Genomic DNA, 8,098 nt, shown 5'->3' with positions numbered 1-8,098 from the left:
TAAATCATAAGACCAAGGTCAAATGACAGATAAAATCATCATAAGACCAACGACAAATGACGGATATACTCATCATAAGACCAAGGACAAATGACAGATAAACTCATCATAAGACCAACGACAAATGACGGATATACTCGCCATAAGACCAAGGACAAATGAAGGATATACTCGCCATAAGACCAAGGGCAAATGACAGATAAAATCATCATAAGACCAAGGACAAATGAAGGATATACTCAGCATAAGACCAAGGTCTAATGACAGATGTACTCATCATAAGACCAATGTCAAATGACAGATGTACTCATCATAAGACCAATGTCAAATGACAGATATACTCATCATAAGACCAATGTCAAATGACAGATAAACTCATCATAAGACCAATGTCAAATGACAGATATACTCATCATAAGACCAAGGTCAAATGACAGATATACTCATCATAAGACCAAGGTCAAATGACAGATATACAAAACATAAGACCAAGGACAAATGACAGATATATGAATCATAAGACCATGGACAAATGACAGATATATGAATCATAAGACCATGGACAAATGACAGATATACTCATTATAAGACCAAGGACAAATGACAGATATATAAAACATAAGACCAAGGTCAAATGACAGATATATAAATCATAAGACCATGGACAAATGACAGATATATGAATCATAAGACCATGGACAAATGACAGATATACTCATCATAAGACCATGGACAAATGACAGATATACTCATCATAAGACCAAGGACAAATGACAGATATATAAAACATAAGACCAAGGTCAAATGACAGATATATAAATCATAAGACCATGGACAAATGACAGATATACTCATCATAAGACCAAGGACAAATGACAGATATACTCATTATAAGACCAACGACAAATGACGGATATACTCATCATAAGACCAAGGACAAATGACGGATAAACTCATCATAAGACCAACGACAAATGACGGATATATGAATCATAAGACCAAGGTCAAATGACAGATATACTCATCATAAGACCATGGACAAATGACAGATATACTCATTATAAGACCAAGGACAAATGACAGATATATAAAACATAAGACCAAGGTCAAATGACAGATATATAAATCATAAGACCATGGACAAATGACAGATATATGAATCATAAGACCATGGACAAATGACAGATATATGAATCATAAGACCATGGACAAATGACAGATATACTCATCATAAGACCAAGGACAAATGACAGATATATAAAACATAAGACCAAGGTCAAATGACAGATATATAAATCATAAGACCATGGACAAATGACAGATATACTCATCATAAGACCAAGGACAAATGACAGATAAACTCATCATAAGACCAACGACAAATGACGGATATATGAATCATAAGACCAAGGTCAAATGACAGATATACTCATCATAAGACCATGGACAAATGACAGATATACTCATTATAAGACCAAGGACAAATGACAGATATATAAAACATAAGACCAAGGTCAAATGACAGATATATAAATCATAAGACCATGGACAAATGACAGATATATGAATCATAAGACCATGGACAAATGACAGATATACTCATCATAAGACCATGGACAAATGACAGATATACTCATCATAAGACCAAGGACAAATGACAGATATATAAAACATAAGACCAAGGTCAAATGACAGATATATAAATCATAAGACCATGGACAAATGACAGATATACTCATCATAAGACCAAGGACAAATGACAGATATACTCATTATAAGACCAACGACAAATGACGGATATACTCATCATAAGACCAAGGACAAATGACAGATAAACTCATCATAAGACCAACGACAAATGACGGATATACTCACCATAAGACCAAGGACAAATGACAGATATACTCATCATAAGACCATGGACAAATGACAGATATACTCATCATAAGACCAAGGACAAATGACAGATATATAAAACATAAGACCAAGGTCAAATGACAGATATATAAATCATAAGACCATGGACAAATGACAGATATACTCATCATAAGACCAAGGACAAATGACAGATATACTCATTATAAGACCAAGGTCAAATGACAGATATATAAATCATAAGACCAAGGTCAAATGACAGATATATAAATCATAAGACCAAGGACAAATGACAGATATACTCATCATAAGACCAAGGACAAATGACAGATATATAAATAATAAGACCAAGGATAAATGACAGATATACTCATCATAAGACCAAGGACAAATGACAGATATACTCATCATAAGACCAAGGACAAATGACAGATATACTCATCATAAGACCAAGGTCAAATGATAGATAAACTCATCATAAGACCAAGGTCAAATGACAGATATACTCATCATAAGACCAAGGACAAATGACAGATATATAAATAATAAGACCAAGGACAAATGACAGATATACTCATCATAATACCAAGGTCAAATGACAGATATACTCATCATAAGACCAAGGACAAATGACAGATATACTCATCATAAGACCAAGGTCAAATGATAGATAAACTCATCATAAGACCAAGGTCAAATGACAGATATACTCATCATAAGACCAAGGTCAAATGACAGATATACTCATCATAAGACCAAGGTCAAATGACGGATATATAAATCATTAGACCAATGTCAAATGACGGATATATAAATCATAAGACAAAGGACAAATGACAGATATATAAATCATAAGACCAAGGTCAAATGACAGATATATAAATCATAAGACCAATGTCAAATGACGGAGAAACTCATCATAAGACAAAGGACAAATGGCAGAGATATAAATCATAAGACCAAGGTCAAATGACAGATATATAAATCATAAGACAAAGGACAAATGACAGATATATAAATCAAAAGACCAATGTCAAATGACGGATATACTCATCATAAGACATAGGACAAATGACAGATATACTCATCATAAGACCAAGGTCAAATGACAGATATATAAATCATAAGACCAAGGTCAAATGACAGATATATAAATCATAAGAACATTGTCAAATGACGGATATACTCATCATAAGACAAAGGACATATGGCAGATATACTCATCATAAGACCAAGGTCAAATGACAGATATATAAATCATAAGACAAAGGACAAATGGCAGATATACTCATCATAAGACCAAGGACAAATGATAGATAAACTCATCATAAGACCAAGGACAAATGACAGATATTCTCATCATAAGACCAAGGACAAATGACAGATATACTCATCATAAGACCAAGGACAAATGACAGATATACTCATCATAACACCAAGGTCAAATGACAGATATACTCATAATAACATTATTTTTTATTACATATATGTTATCGAATGTTACAATTTTCAGAACATGAGATATCCAAGTTATGGCTATTAATACCTTCCAACAATCGCTACATTCTAATATTATACAAAGTCATGTTTATTTCATTTGTACATGTCTCAACATTTACTTTAAAGATGGAATAAATTAACACTGACAAGAAAGCAATGGTCATTAAGAATTCTAAGTAATTTAAAAAGAAAAGAATATCAAACGGGTGAGAATAAGAGTCTCTTTATTTTATTTTGTTTAGATTTGGTGCATAAATCCAATAACTCGGGTGATATTTTGAAATTTGTGCCCATTTGGTTAAAATTTTGAACTTGGTGCACTTTCAGAAAATATAAATATGATTCAAAAAAGCTCAGGACCCATTCTGGATTCATCCAATATGGCCGCCAAAATTATAGATGGCCGCCATTACCGTATTTATGTTAATATATAGTTGTGGTATTAACTGTGACCTTAATGCATTGTTTAGTGGTGCTAATGATATTAAGATGTTGAAGGTGACCTTGTTGAAATAACATACAACTATTCCTAAAAAACAAGATTTATGTTGCCCTGGTAACCATAATTTCCGTGAAAAAATATTTATTTATTGATTTCAAGGGCCAAGAACCCTATTTTTTTATAAGCTGATTTTTATTACAAAGCATTTCATTTGTTACAGTATTGCTGAACTTATTTGAACTTAATTTCGTGTAACCTTTGTTTAATGAGCAACAAGGAATCCAAAATGTCATTCAAGATGACCGCCATAAATATCTGAGTATTTTCTTTCTGTAGATATTTCACACATTTAAACAAATAGAGAAATATATTTCAAGGTATATTGCTCATGTTCTAAATGTACCTTAAAATAACATGCTGCCTTTTCTACCTCAAGGTCAAGGTCATTTCAAGGTTAAAGTACAAAAATGCCCCCAAAATTGTGATTTCCTGTATATATATTTTTTTGTTTTATGCCTACAAATTTGTTTGCATCCAATTTGGAGTGACATAAATGTAAATTGAATATATCTTTACATCAGCTTCATTTTTATGGAATCTTTAACAATATTAAGTAAACTAACCTGTTATGGTCAGAGGAAGGCACTCTCAGGATATATCCCGTATGTCCGCTTAAACCAATACGGCCACCACATGACATTTAGTACTAAGTCTAGTCTTAATTAATGATAGAGTTGCACATGCATTTGGTTGCTTTTAAAAGGGCTTTATGGTTGCCGAAATGTGTAGTATTTGGCACTGAAAGGCCTAATGTGAGAAGCACATGGGTTTTTTTTTTTGTCTGTGAACGGGCTTAATCATGGGTTGCCAACATGTGGTGTATAAGGCACTGAGAATGCGTAATAACAGCTGCACATGAGCTTGTTTTGGTTAAAAATGGGCATTATGGTTGCCAAAATATGGTTCATTAAGCACTGATTAGGCTTAATGAGAGATACACATGGGTGTGTTAAGCTCTGAACGTGCTTTATTGTAGTCATAATGAAAATGACAGAGAACTAGATTGGGTTCAATTTAGACCCTCTGAAGTTTGTTTATGAATATGTTTCACTGTAGCCACAAAAGGAATTGTTAGATTCTGGAAGGGGGTTGTGTAGAAGCCTTCTGTGGTTAGGAATGCCGATTGTTATGCTGCTTTTGTGTTTGCTTGACACACGATGGTCTTAAATGTAGCTGGATTTATGATTATTTAGAACTGAGTTGAATAAAGAAGAGCCCTTATGTGGTATGTTTGACAATAAATAAACTTCAATGCAGCAGAATTTGTATTTACAGGACACTGAATTGACTAGATTTCTTTACACTTAATGGTCTCAAGTATTACAAAACTAGTGTCGATTGGGCACTTAATAGAGCTTCATAGAGCCCCTTTATTGTTTGTTTGGCACGAAAGGTTCTTTGAGCACACAGTGGACTTGAGAACAGTCTGTATGTGGTGACTGTATGGCTGACATGGGTTAATAGTAGCCAAAATGAGGTTGAATGAGCTCTGGCTTGACTTTTCTAGAGCCCGTCTGGGGCTTGTTTGATAATGAGTCGGCTTGACTTAAACCACAATTAGGATACAGAGCTGGAGACCTATTGTGTCTTAAAGGGTTTATTTGAAATTGCGCCCTTATGGGATTTTGAGGAATTTAGTGGACTTATATTTATAAACTTGTTTTGGTTTTCTAAATACTGTTTCGACTTGGAGAGAAATGTTTATTGTTGTGTTTTTTTTGTACTAGAATATTAACACATTAGGTTGGAAAAACACAAGTTAAAAGTTAAAAGGTGATACTTCCGGCTAAATGGGCATGCATGAAACTCACAAACGTATTTTATATGTAGTTTGTTTACCACTGGATGCGCTAAAGTAGGGTCATTGAATGGTTGACTTTTAATATGGGAAAGGAGATGAACTATGATTAAAACTGTTTTGAGATTGTATTAATGCTATGACTTTTACAAAAAGAACGAAGATATAAGTAAAAGCGCTGTCGATATTGGTCATATTTGCATTTTAATAGTCAAATGATTTGACCTTGATTTTGAAATGTAGTTATATCATCTATTCATTACGATTTGCTTTTTTATTGCAACGTGTGCACATTTGCTCCTCGGGTAATTTTTTTGCACTTGTTTATATGGTATTTGATTTTTTTGTGTAATAAAATGCCATTAGTATTTGTTAAAAAGAACATTAGACATAATGACGAAGCTAATATTGTTCATGCAAGATACCGATATCTGTATTTAATACAACTCTTATCCACTAAGCGATATTATGTTGCAGTAATTTAAGAGATATAAAAAATGTAGAAATGTTAATGTAATCCTGTCAGAAAGCATTTAAACTGCACGTATTTGTTTCATTCTTATAAAAATAAGACTCAAGAATGAGTTTGAAGTTGATCACTTCCACAGTATCAGCTGAAATAGGAGTGTGATAGCTTTAATAAGTTAATGTATTTGAAATTTCAGCATACCATTTTGATAGCATATGGGACTCAAAGAAAGTCCAAATAGATGAATAAACAGGTTTTTCTTTCTTTTTTATAATATGCCTTAAAAGTATTTCGGAAATGACGCAGTTAAAAGTGTGTCCCAACCCTGTGCGCATTGACGTTTGATTTGGAACTGACAACTGGCGAACATTTAAAGGCAGTGAAAAATATCAAAATGTTACTAGACTGTTTGAAACAGTGAAATGTCATTTTATTTCACTGATAAATATCTGTAACTAACCAGAAAACATATAATAAAACAAATATTTATTTACGACAGTTCTTCTTTATAATATTAAGGGTAATGGCGGCCATTTTAAATTTTGGCGTCCATCTTGGACGAGATTAAGGTGGGCCTGGGTCTGAAAGTCCCTACGTCCGAAAAAAACGGACGATACAAACACTCAGTAATTTGCAAGGTAGGTTTATGAAACTTGGTGTGTGATTAGAGGACCTATAAGAAAATATGCACATCATTTATTTACTTGTTTTGTTGGACAAAAACTTAGAATGCTATGGAAACGATAATAGTGAAAATACCACTTTTTGACAGGATCTTGGTATAAATATAAAAGTATAAAAGCTATATTCACGACCCATGATATTTGTCAATAAGGCTTTTAAGAGATAATGTACCTCATTTCATATTTTTCGTCAAAAGTGTAGATGCTATGGCAACGATAATAGTGAAAATACACATTTCGATTAGATCATGATATTCTGCTTCTGCTAAGGTACGATGCAGGGCCTGTTACGGCGTAGCACACCGCGGGGAGGCGTTTAGTCAAAATGGAGGGCGGCCCTAAAGCCTTCCACTGTCTGTCGGTGGTTCCTAGCTAGGTATATGACACGTTAGGATCAAGTGGTTAGGGCCAATAAGGAAATTGTGCACATCATTTAAAATAACTGTACCATGGCAATAGCACCGGTTGAGGACTGTTGTATCGCTAGCAATATTTAGAGACCAGTTGGCTCACATTAGTGTGATATTTGATTGACGCTCCATTATTAACCAGTGATGTTTAAAGAATTAAACAAATGATTTACTGATAGTTAACTTTTTATTTTTAAATATATTGTCAAAAATATATATTGTAATTAATGTAAGCAATCAAATCTTTATGTGTTTATATTCCACTCTCTTTTGCGTTTCTGTGATATTTATCATTTGATGTTACCTCAATTATCAATGAATTTATTGGATGAGTGAATAAAGGATATTTGACTTGTCTTGACATAGTTATGTAAATAATCGATTGTTAACTATAGGCTCAGTTTATGAATGCCTATTTTTTTTAAACAACCATCACAATAAGAAACGGTTAAAGTATGAATAAACACATTGATACCACGCGAGAAAAATTGTACGCAAATATACACGCAACTTAGTCAAACTGTTTGTCCTATAATATAGAGGTCTGTTTTTAAAAATGGGTTTCAATTTCTTCTTTTTATGTCTACATGTAGGTCCAGATCTAAAATGGGCCGTGTTTGGTGAAATTTAATCATTTAGAAGTGCACATCTAGTTTGACACTGCTGTCGGCTGCGGGCGACTTCTGTCCTATATTGTACGTGTGTCATACTAACCTCCTGTTTTATCACATGCTAACAAAATAATACTGTAACTTGACAGCCTATTGCTGTACTAAAAGACCCCAATATTGTCAGTTAATATACACACTTTGTTTGCATTTGTGTTGTTCTAGATAAGACCTGTGTATGCAGTCAGAGATA

Source organism: Mya arenaria, chromosome 11 (genome assembly GCF_026914265.1).
Source record: "Mya arenaria isolate MELC-2E11 chromosome 11, ASM2691426v1".
NCBI lineage: Eukaryota > Metazoa > Mollusca > Bivalvia > Myida > Myidae > Mya > Mya arenaria.
The sequence above is the reverse complement of the archived record's forward strand: the minus strand, read 5'-3'. Positions refer to the sequence as shown.